Source organism: Triticum urartu, chromosome 6 (assembly GCF_003073215.2).
Source record: "Triticum urartu cultivar G1812 chromosome 6, Tu2.1, whole genome shotgun sequence".
NCBI lineage: Eukaryota > Viridiplantae > Streptophyta > Magnoliopsida > Poales > Poaceae > Triticum > Triticum urartu.
The window spans coordinates 361,690,938-361,709,736 of record NC_053027.1 but is presented as its reverse complement, the minus strand read 5'-3'; the positions used below and the strand labels follow the sequence as shown (position 1 = coordinate 361,709,736).

General features: G+C 44.3%; 1 long non-coding RNA gene across 1 annotated transcript; it reads right to left on the bottom strand.

Annotated features, from left to right (window-relative positions):
• Window positions 1-1,005: 1,005 nt before the first annotated feature.
• LOC125517533 lies at window positions 1,006-2,231 on the bottom strand. The gene is made up of 2 exons (XR_007287669.1): window positions 1,542-2,231; window positions 1,006-1,463 (listed from the first exon to the last, which is right to left on the bottom strand). It is a non-coding gene; the product is annotated as an uncharacterized LOC125517533 (long non-coding RNA).
• Between the last annotated feature and the right edge of the window lie 16,568 nt (window positions 2,232-18,799).

The window sequence follows — 18,799 nt, the reverse complement described above, 5'->3', positions numbered from 1 at the left end:
GTTTTATAAACTAGAACTTCTACTTTTTTCGTGATTTTTAAATGTACCAAGTTTTTAGTTGACCTTCTCAGATTTATTTTTAAAACGAGGGAAATCTATTTTTCTACAAACATTTTTAACTACTTTTTTATTTTGAACTCCTTGCTCAACTTTCTTTGAACTTCTACATTTGTATTTTAGATATCATGGACATAGAACGAATTTTTTTTTGGATATTTCAAAAGTAAAACAAAATTCGATCATGTATGTACTAGTTAGCATTTCCATTTTTTTGAACTTATCGTTTTGTTGTTTTTTAACTTCCTCCTTTGCGCTTGTGTTATCTTAATTTGAAGCTCCTTTTTTTCTTTTTAACATGGAAATCTAAGCCCTTTTATAAACATTGAACGGCTCTCCTATTTTCGTTCAAACTTCTTGGTTTTTATTCTTTAATGACGGGGAAAATACGAGTATTTTTATAAACATCGGACAACCCCGTTGCTTTAAATTGGACTTCTTGATTTTTATTCTCTAGTAATGGTGAAAATCCGAGTTTTATAACAAACACATGAACCACTCCATTAATTTAATTTGAACTTCTTTGTGTTTCTAGAAATGGGAATGTGCTTTTTGTATAAACTTTTGATCTGCTCTATAGTTTTAATTTTCTTGATTATTTAATATTTTATTCTTGTTTATTTAGACACAAGAAAAATCGGATTATTTTATTAGCATCGAACTGCTCGCCTTTTTAAATTTGAACCTCCTTGTTTTTAAAAAAAAATCATTCTTCTATAAACACAAATTGTTGTCTATTCTTTTTAAAGTCCAGGAAGCGGCATCGCATGATGCCGGGCGTGGGGAAGATGAAGGAAGTTGTCAATTGGTTAAGCGGTATCCGACAGGGTCGCCTCGGAGGACGGCGGCGGAGAACGACTCCGTCGGCCGCGGGCAGGGAGAAATCCCCGCATGCCACTTCCCGTGCCTTGCACAAACTACTAACCAAACTCATACAAACTCAATACAAAAACCACACAAAGTCATGCACCGATGTTTCTGTGTATGAGATTAGAACATAATTAAAAGGGGGTATATTTCTACAGAAATCCAATCAGAATCATATATATTTTTCTTGTGCACTCAATGAGAGAGAGGAACGTAAAAAAGAAAGCGTCAGCTTGTACTAGCAGCACAAGTAGCAAAATATTGAGAGGAAGGTTGGAAGCAACAGTAACACCATTATTAGTAGCAGGGAACAATAGCATGGGGCAGCACCACTAGCAAGAGAGAGTGCATGCATCAACAGCAGCAGAACTGCGTCTGCATGCGAGAACCCAGGAGCAGCTGTCGTTGCCCATCCTCTCTCTCCCATTCTCCTGGTTGAACAGACTGTTGAAGAGAACCAGCAGCCATAGCGCCTTTGCGAAGAGAGCAAGTAATAGACGGTCGATCAAAGGTCAGCGATACTGGTGATATGTGCTTGCCTGAACAGAGGAGGAAATTATGCTCACCCAACAAACTTGAACTTGAACAGAGTAGAGGACAAGAGTAAAAATTCCAACCCCAATGTACTTGAACGGGTAAGGGACGGCTAACGCCGTGGGCACATGAAGTTCATCTCCTTCAGATGGGGAAGAAGGTAGAATGGGGAACTGCGCCGTATCAGGGAGGGGAGGCACTCGGCTTCGCGGTGGCAGGCTGATGGCGTCGGGCTTGGGCGGCGGTTGGAGGATCTCAGCCACGTGGCGGGGCGGGGATCTCACGGTGCGGGTGTGGGCGCGGTGGCGGGGATCCAATGTGCCTGGGGAACGTTGGTGGTGCCGGAGGACAGTGGGGTGGCAGTGCGGTCATCGCAGCGGGCGGATCCAGGGACGGCGGCAGATGTATCCCAGGGGCGGGGCAGTGCAGTGGTTGAAACAAGGGGAGAACACCACCGTGGTCGAACCAGGGGAGGGAGGGAGATGGCTGTGGTGCGGGATCCTGGTGTACCGCGGCGCGCTTCACCGGAGCCAGAACGTGGCCGGGGCTGGCGCCGGAGGGGTGGGTTGGGGCGCCTCCCCGCAGGATACTTGCGGGATGGCGGGTGTAGGGTGGGAGGTCAGGGTGTCGGGCGGATCGGCAGCCGCGGCGCACGGGGCCAGGGGCGGCGGCCGTGCGCCGGTTCAGGGGCGGCAGCGGCGACACGGGAGGTCAGAGGAGGGCGGCGCGGGGGGGTGGTTGGGGGGTTCCTGGGGGCGACGGGTGGGTAGGGATCGAGGGGTGGGGAGAGTGATATGTGCGGGGGTGGGGGACGGCTTGTTGTTTCTTCTTCCTCTACGAGATCTCAGGAACATGGAATCGTAGCTATATAGGGCGCGTTGTGATCCAAATAGTTATTCTAATCCTGAGATTAGAATGGTATCACTCTACACACACTTATAAAGACATGGTTGCATAACCAAATTAAACATCCATTTACATAGGTGGCTACTACAACCATGGCATTTGCACACTCCAAAGTAAACTATTACATGCATAATTACATAGGTGGCTACTACACACATGACATTTCCACACACCAATAAAGTAAACTATATATTACATGCATGATTAACTAGCATAAATGATCATCTAATCATCATCAACTTCTTGTGACGCTTGCTCTGCTTGTGGCTCGATCCAGGCTCGTCGATTTGGGTAAGGAGGCACTTCCTCATGTCAACGATCCGCCTGTGCATCTCGTAGCATGTGTACACGCTCTTGGTCGTGAACCTAAGGTGAGGTACAACCAGTTGCCGCATCCAGGCCCTGTGCCAGGAAACGGGACTTGTTCTCTGGGCATCTTGCTTCATCTTTTCGTAGTAGGGGTCGATGATGGCCGAGGCGAGTTCGACTAGGGAGTCCTTTGTGCTGCCCGAGACCCTGTAGTGGTCACGGATTTCGACACGGTTTTTGTAGGCCAAGCCCGTAAAACTGAGTGATTTTACACCGTCGGTGGTTTCCACCGTGGCGAACTTGTACTCGGTGTTGTTAACAAACCTGTTGAAACGGTCGCAAGGCTCTATGGCCATGTAATAGTGGTAGATGAGGACATGATGGCGCATGCACAACTAGGCAATGAGAACATTCTGATCTATGCCGGGACGACCGGCGGTGTACTAGAGGTCGATGCTGATCACCTTGTACTTGTCTCGAGCAAGCAACTTCTCAATGTTGTTGATGTAGTCGTCCACCACGGCCGGGTCGATGGTGTACACCACTGAGAGATCCGTCTCCCTCGCGCGGGTCTCCACTCTATGCTCGCCGAACTCCATTGGAGCGCCGCTAGACATCCCCTCTCTATGTGTCGTCATGGGTGTGCTTCTTGTGTTGTGGGGCGCGATCGAAAGGTTGAAGAGACTAAGGTCATAATGGCCGCAGGAATTAAAGGGGAAACCGGACGGCCAGGAATATCGGCAGGCCCTGATGGCAGTTCTAATTTGCAGCGCATAACTCAATCGTGCGGCACGTAACTGCATCGTGTGGCAATGCGCGCGGTGCAACAGCATGCATATGGGGCTCCCGATGTGATCGTGTGTATGCCCAACCGTTGGCAGAGCGCGCGCGGAGGGACGCGAGCAGAGCGCTCCGCGGTCGCCTCAATGGCAGGCAACCATATATATATATATATATATATATATATATATATATATATATGCATATAGTAGTTGAACATGCAAGGAAAAGCTGTCCACAAACCGAGCGCGCCGATGGAAGCGAGCAGAGCTTGCCAAGGGACGCGGGCAGAGGCCGCACAGTGATACATGGCAAATAAGACGAATTGTCCGAGCGATGTCGGAGACATCAAGCACGAATCAGATTAGAGTTGCGTGTGTGATACATGGCCTACAGTTGATCCGTCTGAGTTGTTTGTGATGGAATAAGCCATGTGTGTTGCCGGAAAACACTTGCTGGTATATAACCTTGAATTTAACCAAAAAAGTGTTAATGCATGTTACAAAAATTGTATAACTGGAAACTATGTTCAAATATGAATCCAATGATATAATCTTTGGCGACATGCATTCGTATTTTATTAGTTAAATCCTACATATAAACCAGGATGGGGGTATAGTAGGTAATTAAATCGCAAATGTTTTTTTGTATTAACCGTATGTGTACGTGTCCTTTCGTCCTCCTCTCGCACGTCTTGTCACCCCGCTGCCACAAACGGCTTACAGCGCAAGCTTGCGTAGCGTGCGGGGGCGTTCTTTTGGCCAAACGGTGGCTCGAAGTGGCGCCAATGAATCGTCGGTGAGCGTGTTCCCGCGCAACCTCGCAGGTTCCCGCGCAAGCTTCCTGCCCGACTCGGTGAATTCCCCCAAAATCCCAATACTTTACCGGCCTGCTATATATAAACCCTCACGGTCGGCTAGTCCCGCGTTGCATTTTCCCCTCCCTCCTTGTAGCTTATCTCATCTGCTTCTCCCACAATCGCCAATGACACCGGTCGGTCGTCGCCGCTCAGCCACTCCGCCATCATCAGAGGACAGCTCTAGCTGGGAGGCTACACCGTGGCGGCGGCTCAGTCCCCGGCGTAGTGTAGTGCGCGTGGCGTCCTTGTTGGGTGTGCGGGGAACACCCACCACATGCTCCACCCCCGCTGCACATCGGCAGCTGTTGCCCGCCAATGCTGCAACACCACCGTCGAAAGCCAGGGCCATCGCCCGCTCCGCCACCGCGGCCCGAAGGCAGGAGGTGGCCGCCGTGGCCGCCACCCAACTGTCAGCCATCACCCACTCCGCCGCCACGGCCCGAAGGCGGGAGGTGACCGTCATGGCCACCACTCCATTGTCGGACGCCATGGCCGCCAGCCCACCCTCGACCGCCGGGATCATCACCCACTCCGCCACCGCTGCAAGGAGGAGGGAGGCGGATGTGGAGGCCCGCACTGTTGGGGAACATAGTAATTTCAAAAATTTCCCTACGCACACGCAAGATCATGGTGATGCATAGCAACGAGAGGGAAGAGTATTGTCCACGTACCCTCGTAGACCGTAAGCGGAAGTGTTATGAGAACGCGGTTGGTGTAGTCGAACGTCTTCACGATCCGACTGATCCAAGTACCTAACGCATGGCACCTCCGAGTTCGGCACACGTTCAGCTCGATGACGTCCCACTAACTCTGATCCAGCAGAGCTTCATCGGAGTGTTCCGTCAGCACGACGGCGTGTTGACGGTGATGATGCTGCTACCGACGCAGGGCTTCGCCTAAACACCGCTACGATATGATCGAGGTGGATTATGGTGGAGGGGGGCACCGCACACAGCTAAGGGATCAATGACTAACTTGTGTGTCTAGAGGTGCCCCCTGACCCCGTATATAAAGGAGCAAGGGGGGAGGCCGGCCGGCCCTCTATGGCGCGCCAGGAGGAGGAGGAGTCCTAGTAGGAGTAGGACTCCCCTCTTTCCTACTCCAAGGAGGGGGAAAGGAAGGGGGAGAGGGAGAAGGAAAGGAGGGCGCCGCCCCCCGTCTCCTAGTCCAATTCGGACCAGAGGGGGAGGGGTGCGCGGCCTGCCCTGGGACAGCCCTCGCTCTCTCCACTAAGGCCCATAAGGCCCATTATTTCTCCTGGGGGGTTCCGGTGACCCTCCGGCACTCCGGTTTTCTCCGTAATCACCCGGAACACTTCCGGTGTCCGAATATAGTCGTCTAATGTATCGATCTTTACGTCTCGGCCATTTCGAGACACCTCGTCATGTCCATCATCATATCCGGGACTCCGAACTACCTTCGGTACATCAAAACACAAAAACTCATAATACCAATCGTCACCGAACTTTAAGCGTGCGGACCCTACGGGTTCGAGAACTATGTAGACATGACCGAGACACGTCTCCGGTCAATAACCAATAGAGGAACCTGGAAATTCATATTGCCTCCTACATATTCTACAAAGATCTTTATTGGTCAAACCGCATAACAGCATACGTTGTTCCCTTTGTCATCGGTATGTTACTTGCCGGAGATTCGACCGTCGGTATCTCAATACCTAGTTCAATCTAGTTACTGGCACGTCTCTTTACTTGTTCTGTAATGCATCATCCCATAACTAACTCATTAGTAACAATGCTTGCAAGGCTTTATAGTGATGTGCATTACCGAGTGGGCCCAAAGATACCTCTCCGACAATCAGAGTGACAAATCCTAATCTTGATCTATGTCAACTCAACAAGTACCATCGTAGACACCTGTAGAGCACCTTTATAATCACCTAGTTACGTTGTGACGTTTGGTAGCACACAAAGTGTTCCTCTGGTAATCGGGAGTTACATAATCTCATTGTCATAGGAACATGTATAAGTCATGAAGAAAGCAATAGTAGTAAACTAAAACGATCAAGTGCTAAGCTGACGAAATGGGTCAAGTCAATCAGGTCATTCTCCTAATGATGTGATCCCGTTTATCAAATGACAACTCATGTCTATGGTTATGAAACATAACCATCTTTGATCAACGAGCTAGTCAAGTAGAGGCATACTAGTGACAATCTGTTTGTCTATGTATTCACACATGTATCATGTTTCCGGTTAATACAATTCTAGCTTGAATAATAAACATTTATCATGATATAAGGAAATAAATAATAACTTTATTATTGCCTCTAGGGCATATTTCCTTCAGTCTCCCGATTGCACTAGAGTCAATAATCTAGATTACATAGTAATGATTCTAACACCCATGGAGTCTTGGTGTTGATCATGTTTTGCTCGTGAGAGAGGCTTAGTCAATGGGTCTGCATTATTCAGATCCGTATGTATCTTGCAAATCTCTATGTCTCCCACCTGGACTTGATCGTGGATGGAATTGAAGCATCTCTTGATGTGCTTGGTTCTCTTGTGAAATCTGGATTGCTTTGCCAAGGCAATTGCACTAGTATTGTCACAAAAGATTTTCATTGGACCCGATGCACTAGGTATGACACCTAGATCCGATATGAACTCCTTCATCCAGACTCCTTCATTTGCTACTTCTGAAGCAGCAATGTACTCCACTTCACACGTAGATTCCGCCACGACGCTTTGTTTAGAACTGCTCCAACTGACAGCTCCACCGTTCAATATAAACATGTATCTGGTTTGCGATTTAGAATCGTCCAGATCAGTGTCAAAGCTTGCATCAACGTAACCATTTACGATGAGCTATTTGTCACCTCCATAAACGAGAAAACATATCCTTAGTCCTTTTCAGGTATATCAGGATGTTCTTGACCGCTGTCCAGTGACCCACTCCTGGATTACTTTGGTACCTCGTTGCTAAACTAATAGCAAGGCACACATCAGGTCTGGTACACAGCATTGCATACATGATAGAGCCTATGGCTGAAGCATAGGGAACATCTTTCATTTTCTCTCTATCTTCTGCAGTGGTCGGGCATTGAGTCTTACTCAACTTTACACCTTGTAACACAGGCAAGAATCCTTTCTTTGCCTGATCCATTTTGAACTTCTTCAAAACTTTGTCAAGGTATGTGCTTTGTGAAAGTCCAGTTAAGCGTCTTGATCTATCTCTATAGATCTTGATGCCCAATATGTAAGCATCTTCACCGAGGTCTTTCATCGAAAAACTCATATTCAAGTTTCCTTTTATGCTATCCAGAAATTCTATATCATTTCCAATTAACAATATGTCATCCACATATAATATTAGAAATGCTACAGAGCTCCCACTCACTTTCTTGTAAATACAGGCTTCTCCAAAAGTCTGTATAAAACCATATGCTTTGATCACACTATCAAAATGTTTATTCCAACTCCGAGAGGCTTGCACCAGTCCATAAATGGAGCGCTGGAGCTTGTACACTTTGTTAGCACCCTTTGGATCGATAAAACCTTCAGGTTGCATCATATACAACTCTTCTTCCAGAAATCCATTCAGGAATGCGGTCTTTACATCCATTTTCCAAATTTCATAATCATAAAATGCGGCAATAGCTAACATGATTCGGACGGACTTAAGCATCACTACAGGTGAGAAGGTCTCATAGTAGTCAACTCCTTGGACTTGTCGAAAACCTTTCACAACAAGTCGAGCTTTGTAGATAGTAACATTACCATCAGCGTCTGTCTTCTTCTTGAAGAACCATTTATTCTCGATGGCTTGCCGATCATCGTGCAAGTCAACCAAAGTCCACACTTTGTTCTCATACATGGATCCCATCGCAGATTTCATGGCCTCAAGCCATTTTGCGAAATCTGGGCTCATCATCGCTTCCTCGTAGTTCGTAGGTTCTTCATGGTCTAGTAACATGACTTCCAAAACAAGAGATCCGTACCACTCTAGTGCAGATCTTACTCTGGTTGACCTACGAGGTTCGGTAGTAACTTGATCTGAAGATTCATGATCATCATCATTAGCTTCCTCACTAATTGGTGTAGGTGTCACAGAAACCGGTTTCTATGATGAGCTACTTTCCAATAAGGGAGCAGCTACAGTTACCTCATCAAGTTCTACTTTCCTCCCACTCACTTCTTTCGAGAGAAACTCCTTCTCTAGAAATGATCCATTCTTAGCAACAAAAGTCTTGCCTTTGGATCTGTGATAGAAGGTGTACCCAACTATCTCTTTTGGGTATCCTATGAAGACACATTTCTCCAATTTGGGTTCGAGCTTATCAGGTTGAAGCTTTTTCACATAAGCATCGCAGCCCCAAACTTTAAGAAACGACAACTTTGGTTTCTTGCCAAACCACAGTTCATAAGGAGTCGTCTCAACGGATTTTGATGGTGCCCTATTTAACGTGAATGCAGCCGTCTCTAAAGCATAACCCCAAAATGATAGCGGTAAATCAGTAAGAGACATCATAGATCGCACCATATCTAGTAAAGTACGATTACGATGTTCGGACACACCATTACGCTGTGGTGTTCCGAGTGGCGTGAGTTGCGAAACTATTCTGCATTGTTTCAAATGAAGACCAAACTCGTAACTCAAATATTCTCCACCACGATCAGATCGTAGAAACTTTATTTTCTTGTTACGATGATTTTCCACTTCACTCTGAAATTCTTTGAACTTTTCAAATGTTTCAGACTTATGTTTCATCAAGTAGATATACCCATATCTGCTCAAATCATCTGTGAAGGTGAGAAAATAATGATACCCGCCGCGAGCTTCGATATTCATCGGACCACATATATCAGTATGTATGATTTCCAACAAATCTGTTGCTCGCTCCATAGTTTCGGAGAACGGCGTTTTAGTCAGCTTGCCCATGAGGCATGGTTCGCAAGTACCAAGTGATTCATAATCAAGTGATTCCAAAAGTCCATCAGAATGGAGTTCCTTCATGCGTTTTATACCAATATGACCTAAACAGCAGTGCCACAAATAAGTTGCACTATCATTATCAACTCTACATCTTTTAGCTTCAATACTATGAATATGTGTATCTCCTCTGTCGAGATTCAAAAAGAATAGACCACTCTTTAAGGGTGCATTACCATAAAAGATATTACTCATATAAATAGAACAACCATTATTCTCTTATTTAAATGAATAACCGTCTCACATCAAACAAGATCCATATATAATGTTCATGCTTAACACTGGCACCAAATAACAATCATTTAGGTCTAATACTAATCCCGAAGGTAGATGTAGAGGTAGCGTGCCGACTGTGATCACATCGACTTTGGAACCATTTCCTATGCGCATCGTCACCTCGTCCTTTGCCAATCTTCGCTTAATCCGTAGTCCCTGTTTCGAGTTGCAAATATTAGCAACATAACTAGTATCAAATACCCAGGGACTACTGCGAGAATTAGTAAGGTACACATCAATAACATGTATATCACATATACCTTTGTTCACCTTGCCATCCTTCTTATCCGCCAAATACTTGGGGCAGTTCCGCTTCCAGTGACCAGTCTGTTTGCAGTAGAAGCACTCAGTCTCAGGCTTAGGTCCAGACTTGGGTTTCTTCTCTTGAGCAGCAAATTGTTTGCCGTTCTTCTTGAAGTTCCCTTTCTTCCTCCCTTTACCCTTTTTCTTGAAACTGGTGGTCTTGTTAACCATCAACACTTGATGCTCCTTCTTGATTTCTACCTCCGTAGCCTTTAGCATTGCGAAGAGCTCAGGAATTGTTTTATTCATCCATTGCATGTTATAGTTCATCACGAAGCTCTTGTAGCTTGGTGGCAGTGATTGAAGAACTCTGTAGTGATTGAAGAACTCTGTCAATGACACTATCAACAGGAAGATTAACTCCCAGTTGAGTCAAGTGGTTATGGTACCCAGACATTCTGAGTATATGTTCACTGACAGAACTATTCTCCTCCATCTTGCAGCTATAGAACTTATTGGAGACTTCATATCTCTCAATCCGGGCATTTTCTTGAAATATTAACTTCAACTCCTGGAACATCTCATATGCTCCATGACATTCAAAACGTCGTTGAAGTCCCGGTTCTAAGCCGTAAAGCATGGCACACTGAACTATCGAGTAGTCATCAGCTTTGCTTTGCTAGACGTGCATATCATCTGGTGTTGCTCCTGCAACAGGTTTGGCACTTAGAGGTGCTTCCAGGACGTAATTCTTCTGTGCAACAATGAGGATAATCCTCAAGTTACGGACCCAGTCCGTGTAACTGCTACCATCATCTTTCAACTTTGCTTTCTCAAGGAACACATTAAAATTCAACGGAACAACAGCACGAGCCATCTATCTACAACAACATAGACATGCAAAATACTATCAGGTACTAAGTTCATGATAAATTAAGGTTCTGTTAATCAAATTATTAAAGAACTCCCACTTAGATAGACATCCCTCTAATCATCTAAGTGATCACGTGATCCATATCAACTAAACCATGTCCGATCATCACGTGAGATGGAGTAGTTTTCAATGGTGAACATCAATATGTTGATCATATCTTCTATACGATTCACGCTCGACCTTTCGGTCTCTAGTGTTCCGAGGCTACATCTGCATATGTTAGGCTCGTCAAGTTTAACCTGAGTATTCTGCATGTGCAAAACTGGCTTGCACCCATTGTATGTGAACGTAGAGCTTATCACACCCGATCATCACGTGGTGTCTCGTCACGACGAACTTTCGCAACGGTGCATACTCAGGGAAAACAGTTGTACCTTGAAATTTAGTGAGAGATCATCTTATAATGCTACCGTCGATCTAAGCAAAATAAGATGCATAAAAGATAAACATCACATGCAATCAATATAAGTGATATGATATGGCCATCATCATCTTGTGCTTGTGATCTCCATCTCGGAAGCACCGTCATGATCACCATTGTCACCGGCGCGACACCTTGATGTCCATCGTAGCATCATTTTCGTCTCGCAAACTATTGCTTCTACGACTATCGCTACTGCTTAGTGATAAAGTAAAGCAATTACAGGGCAAATTGCATTGCGTACAATAAAGCGACAACCATATGGCTCCTGCCAGTTGCCGATAACTCGGTTAAAAAACATGATCATCTCATACAAAAAAATATAGCATCATGTCTTGACCATATCACATCACAACATGCCCTGCAAAAACAAGTTAGAAGTCCTCTACTTTGTTGTTGCAAGTTTTACGTGGCTGCTATGGGCTGAGCAAGAACCGTTCTTACCTACGCATCAAAACCACAACGATAGTATGTCAAGTTAGTGTTGTTTTAACCTACTCAAGGACCGGGCGTAGCCACACTCGGTTCAACTAAAGTTGGAGAAACTGACACCCGCCAACCACCTGTGTGCAAAGCATGTCGGTAGAACCAGTCTCACGTAAGCGTACGCGTAATGTCGGTCTGGGCTGCTTCATCCAACAATACTGCCGAACCAAAGTATGACATGCTGGTAAGCAGTATGACTTGTATCTCCCACAACTCACTTGTGTTCTACTCGTGCATATAACATCTACGCATAAACCTGGCTCGGATTGCACTGTTGGGGAACGTAGTAATGTTAAAAAATTCCCTACGCACACGCAAGAACATGGTGATGCATAGCAATGAGAGGGAAGAGTATCGTCCATGTACCCTTGTAGACTGTAAGCGGAAGCATTATGAGAACGCGGTTGATGTAGTCGAACATCTTCACGATCCAACCGATCCAAGTACCGAATGCACGGCACCTCCGAGTTCAGCACACATTCAGCTCGATGGCATCCCACGAACTCCGATCCAGCAGAGCTTCACGGGAGAGTTCCGTCAGCACGACGGCGTGTTGACGGTGATGATGTTTCTACCGATGCAGGGCTTCGCCTAAGCACCACTACGATATGATCGAGGTGGATTATGGTGGAGGGGGGCACCGCACACGGCTAAGGGATCAATTATCAACTTGTGTGTCTAGAGGTGCCCCCAGCCCCCCTATATAAAGGAGCAAGGGGGGAGGCCGGTCGGCCCTCTATGGCACGCCAGGAGGAGGAGCCCTTCTCCTAGTTGGAGTAGGACTCCCCTCTTTCCTACTCCTACTAGGAGGGGGAACGGAAGGGGGAGAGGGAGAAGGAAAGGGTGGTGCCGCCCCCCCTCTCCTAGTCCAATTCGGATCAGAGAGGGAGGGGCGCACGGCCTGCCCTAGGCCAGCCCTCTCTCTCTCTCTCCACTAAGGCCAATAAGGCCCATTATTTCTCCCGGGGGGTTCTGGTAACCCTCCGGCAATCCGGTTTTCTCCGACATCACCCAGAACACTTCCGGTGTCCGAATATAGTCGTCCAATATATCGATCTTTACGTCTCGACCATTTCAAGACTCCTCGTCATTTCCGTGATCATATCCGGGACTCCAAACTACCTTCGGTACATCAAAACACAAAAACTCATAATACCGATCGTCACCGAACTTTAAGCGTGCGGACCCTACGGGTTCGAGAACTATGTAGACATGACCGAGACACGTCTCCAGTCAATAACCAATAGCAGAACCTAGATATTCATATTGGCTCCCACATATTCTACGAAGATCTTTATCGGTCAAACCGCATAACAACATACGTTGTTCCCTTTGTCATCGGTATGTTACTTGCCCGAGATTCGATCGTCGGTATCTCAATACCTGGTTCAATCTCGTTACTGGCAAGTCTCTTTACTCATCCTATAATGCATCATCTCGTAACTAACTCACTAGTAACAATGCTCGCAAGGCTTTATAGTGATGTGCATTACCAAGTGGGCCCAGAGATATCTCTCTGACAATCGGAGTGACAAATCCTAATCTTGATCTATGTCAACTCAACAAGTACCATCGGAGACACCTGTAGAGCACCTTTATAATCACCTAGTTACGTTGTGACGTTTGGTAGCAGACAAAGTGTTCCTCTGGTAATCGGGAGTTACATAATCTCATAGTCATAGGAACATGTATAAGTCATGAAGAAAGCGATAGTAGTAAACTAAAACTATCAAGTGCTAAGCTAATGAAATGGGTCAAGTCAAACACATCATTCTCCTAATGAAGTGATCCCGTTTATCAAATGACAACTCATGTCTATGGTTAGGAAACATAACCATCTTTGATCAATGAGCTAGTCAAGTAGAGGCATACTGGTGACAATCTATTTGTCTATGTATTCACACATGTATCATGTTTCCAGTTAATACAATTCTAGCATGAATAATAAACATTTATCATGATATAAGGAAATAAATAATAACTTTATTACTACCTCTAGGGAATATTTCCTTCACGCACGTGCATTAGCGACCTTGCGCGCTACATCGAGTTCCTACAGGAGGGGGTTGAGCGCCTCGTCAAGCACGCAAAGAGCCTTACCGCAGCCGTGGCCGCAGCACACGCCGATGCAGACGCGAGGAATCAGGAGATCTACGAGCAGTCCAGCCGCTTCAAGAGGGATCGTTTGGAGCAACAGTGGGTGTTCGAGCTGGCGAGGTCGCTGAACGTGCAGCAGCGGTAGGCACCGTATTGCATTTGTCTAGTTCGTCGGTAGGCTCCTCCTCCTCTACCTCTTACTGAGCAAGCTCGGAAGAAGAGAGGCTACCGGAAGTAGCACAAAGCCCCTCCGTAGTAGTAGTATTTAGGGGCTATTTTGTTTAGTTCATCTTACCATAGATGTGTGGTGGAATTGTACAACGTACTTAAAATTAGCTAGTATATATAGTTGAACTAGCTATTTCAGTACGTGGTTGGCAACAATTGGGGAAAAGTTTAGTCAGTTCAGCTATCGAGTTGAATTGTTTGTACAAATTAAGAACGACTGCTTAATCTATGAATGTAATCTATGCTTAATTACTGAATTTTAGTTGCAAAAATTAGATAGTGCTAGTGATTTTTAGCTGCATATTTTGACAAATCGCAGTGTTACAAGGATTGGCAAATGGCAATGTTACTACATCAACAAATTTCGATCTTTCCAGTTTGACAAATGGCAACATGCCCAATGTGACAGATGCAAATCTTACCAAATTGTTTGTATGTGGTTGCACACGGGTCATCCAAAACAACCGTTTGCGTTGGAGGGATGCACAAATCCTGCGCGACGAATTTTCCCTCGACTTAAGGGGGAAGACCATTGCTCTCACTTTGCTTACGGGTGTTCTATCTAAAACATTTGCTATCAAGAGCTGCAGAAATCCTCCTCGGCACATTTTCTCTTGGCTTCCTTGGGAAGCTGTCAGTTTGCATACGGGTGTTCTAACTAAAACGTTTGCGATCAAGAGCTATACAAATATTTCTAGGCACATTTTCCCTTGGCTTCCGGGGGAAGTTGTCAGTTTTGCATACGGGTGGTTCTAACTAAAACGTTTGCGATGAGTGTTTTATATTTAAAAACCGTATTAAACTACGGCTTGGGCGCCATTAATGGAGAGGATGCGAATAAGGCGGGCGGCCATGGAAGTCAAAGGGCTCGCTTCCCGATGAGCCTGCATGGCATACAGCTTGCATGCTTCCCGGTGAGCCTCCGCATTGGAGTACAGCTCGCACGCCTCCCATTTAGTCAAGCACTCAAGCACCTGTCCGCATAGCACCTCCTAGCCATTAAAAGAGTGAGGCGTGGCGTCACGTGAATGGTTAACAGAACGCACACAATTTAAATTATACAAAACGTTTGAGATGTTATAGTGGCAGCTATTTGTTTCAAAATGCCTTTGTTTGCTGTTATTCGAGTGCGCCTTCTCTCAAAATTGACATAAAATACCACAGCATGTCGGGTGCCATTCCATTATAGCATGCCAAGTTTCATGAATTTCAGACAAGTTTTGGATTTACTATAATTTAAAAACAAAGTATATCCATGTTTTGCCGGCAATCAACAGTGCCCTGGTGTTCGAAATTCATTCCCATTTCTTGCATGGGACCTCAGAATGCACCGAAGGACATAAATTTGATTTTTCAACCAATTTATAAGCACTGGAGCATGTGCATCTAGTTCAAATTTGAATTATGCTCCTGAAATGCCTGGAAAACCAAGTTAATGTATAAAAATGACCAAACAAACCCCGAAAAATCAAAAATTAAACAAAACAATACTGTTGTTCTATGTTGACATTAAATTTTTTTGAAAGCAATAAGAGGCAATAGATATCGTTTCGTTCCCTACCGAAACCAGCATTCTTGTTGTGAGAAGCTCTGCTTTGTGAGAAATTTATAGCCAACCTGCCCCAAATGGGACAAAATTTTTACCACGGCATGTTGATTCTGCTCCATGATAGCATGCCAAGTTTCATGAATTTCAGACGAGTTTTGGATTTACTAGAATTTTAAAACCAAGTGTCTCAATGTTTGCGGCCGAGTGACGGTGGCACGGTGTTTGAAATTCATTCCCATTTCTTGCATGGGACCTAAGCATGCACCGAAGGACACAATTTTTTTTCCAACCAATATATATGCACTGGAGCATGTGCATGTAGTTCAAATTCCAATTTTGCACCTGAAATGCCTAGAAAACCAGTTAATGTATAAAGATGTCCAAACTAACCCCAAAAAATTCCAAAATTAAACACAACACTCCTGATGTTCTATGTCAACACAAGAAATTTTTTGAAAGCAATAAGAGTCAACATATATCATTTCGTCCTCAAAGAGTTCCCTACCGAAACCATCACACTTGTTGTGAGAAGCTCTGGCTTGTAAGAAGCTTATACCCAAACCTGCCCCAAATGGGACAAATATTTTACCAGGACATGTTGATGCCGCTCCATTATAGCATGCCAAGTTTCATGAATTTCAGACAAGTTTTGGATTTACTATAATTTAAAAACAAAGTATATCCATGTTTTGCCGGCAATCAACAGTGCCCTGGTGTTCGAAATTCATTCCCATTTCTTGCATGGGACCTCAGAATGCACCGAAGGACATAAATTTGATTTTTCAACCAATTTATAAGCACTGGAGCATGTGCATCTAGTTCAAATTTGAATTATGCTCCTGAAATGCCTGGAAAACCAAGTTAATGTATAAAAATGACCAAACAAACCCCGAAAAATCAAAAATTAAACAAAACAATACTGTTGTTCTATGTTGACATTAAAATTTTTTGAAAGCAATAAGAGGCAATAGATATCGTTTCGTTCCCTACCGAAACCAGCATTATTGTTGTGAGAAGCTCTACTTTGTGAGAAATTTATAGCCAAACCTGCCCCAAATGGGACAAAAATTTTACCACGGCATGTTGATGCTGCTCCATGATAGCATGCCAAGTTTCATGAATTTCAGACGAGTTTTGGATTTACTAGAATTTTAAAACCAAGTGTCTCAATGTTTGCGGCCGAGTGACGGTGGCACGGTGTTTGAAATTCATTCCCATTTCTTGCATGCGACCTAAGCATGCACCGATGGACACAGTTTTTTTTCCAACCAATATATATGCACCGGAGCATGTGCATGTAGTTCAAATTCCAATTTTGCACCTGAAATGCCTAGAAAACCAGTTAATGTATAAAGATGTCCAAACTAACCCCGAAAATTCCAAAATTAAACACAACACTCCTGTTGTTCTATGTCAACACAAGAAATTTTTTGAAAGCAATAAGAGTCAACATATATCATTTCGTCCTCAAAGGTTCCCTACCGAAACCATCACACTTGTTGTGAGAAGCTCTGGTTTGGGAGAAGCTTATACCCGAACCTTCCCCAAATCGGACAAATTTTTTAACATGGCATGTTGATGCCGCTCCATAATAGCATGCCAAGTTTTATCAATTTCAGACGAGTGCTGGATTTACTAGAATGTAAAAACCAAGTATCTCAATGTTTGCGGCCGAGTGACTATGGCAGGGTGTTTGAAATTCTTTCCCATTTCTTGCATGGGACCTAAGCATGCATCGAAGGACACAAATTTGATTTTTCAACCAATTTATATGCACTGGAGCATGTGCATGTAGTTCAAATTTGAATTATGCACCTGAAATGCCTACAAAACCAAGTTAATATATAAAAATGACCAAATGAACCCCAAAAAATTCCAAAATTAAACACAACACTCCTGTTATTCTATGTTGACATTAGAATTTTTTTGAAAGTAATAAGAGGCAACGGATATCGTTTCGTCCCCAAAGGTGGCATGTTCCCTACCGAAACCATCATGCTTGTTGTGAGAAGCTCTGGCTTGTAAGAAGCTTATACCCAAACCTGCCCCAAATGGGACAAATATTTTACCAGGACATGTTGATGCCGCTCCATTATAGCATGCCAAGTTTCATGAATTTCAGACAAGTTTTGGATTTACTATAATTTAGAAACAAAGTATATCCATGTTTTGCCAGCAATCAACAGTGCCCTGGTGTTCGAAATTCATTCCCATTTCTTGCATGGGACCTCAGAATGCACCGAAGGACATAAATTTGATTTTTCAACCAATTTATAAGCACTGGAGCATGTGCATCTAGTTCAAATTTGAATTATGCTCCTGAAATGCCTGGAAAACCAAGTTAATGTATAAAAATGACCAAACAAACCCCGAAAAATCAAAAATTAAACAAAACAATACTGTTGTTCTATGTTGACATTAAAAAATTTTTGAAAGCAATAAGAGGCAATAGATATCGTTTCATTCCCTACCGAAACCAGCATTCTTGTTGTGAGAAGATCTGCTTTGTGAGAAATTTATAGCCAAACCTGCCCCAAATGGGACAAAATTTTTACCACGGCATGTTGATGCTGCTCCATGATAGCATGCCAAGTTTCATGAATTTCAGACGAGTTTTGGATTTACTAGAATTTTAAAACCAAGTGTCTCAATGTTTGCGGCCGAGTGACGGTGGCACGGTGTTTGAAATTCATTCCCATTTCTTGCATGGGACCTAAGCATGCACCGAAGGACACAATTTTTTTTCCAACCAATATATATGCACCGGAGCATGTGCATGTAGTTCAAATTCCAATTTTGCACCTGAAATGCCTAGAAAACCAGTTAATGTATAAAGATGTCCAAACTAACCCCGAAAATTCCAAAATTAAACACAACACTCCTGTTGTTCTATGTCAACACAAGAAATTTTTTGAAAGCAATAAGAGTCAACGTATATCATTTCGTCCTCAAAGGTTCCCTACCGAAATCATCACACTTGTTGTGAGAAGCTCTGGTTTGGGAAGCTTATACCCGAACCTTGCCCCAAATCGGACAAATTTTTTACCATGGCATGTTGATGCCGCTCCATAATAGCATGCCGTACGAGTGCTGGATTTACTAGAATGTAAAAACCAAGTATCTCAATGTTTGCGGCCGAGTGACTATGGCAGGGTGTTTGAAATTCTTTCCCATTTCTTGCATGGGACCTAAGCATGCACCGAAGGACACAAATTTGATTTTTTTTTCAACCAATTTATATGCACTGGAGCATGTGCATGTAGTTCAAATTTGAATTTATGCACCTGAAATGCCTAGGAA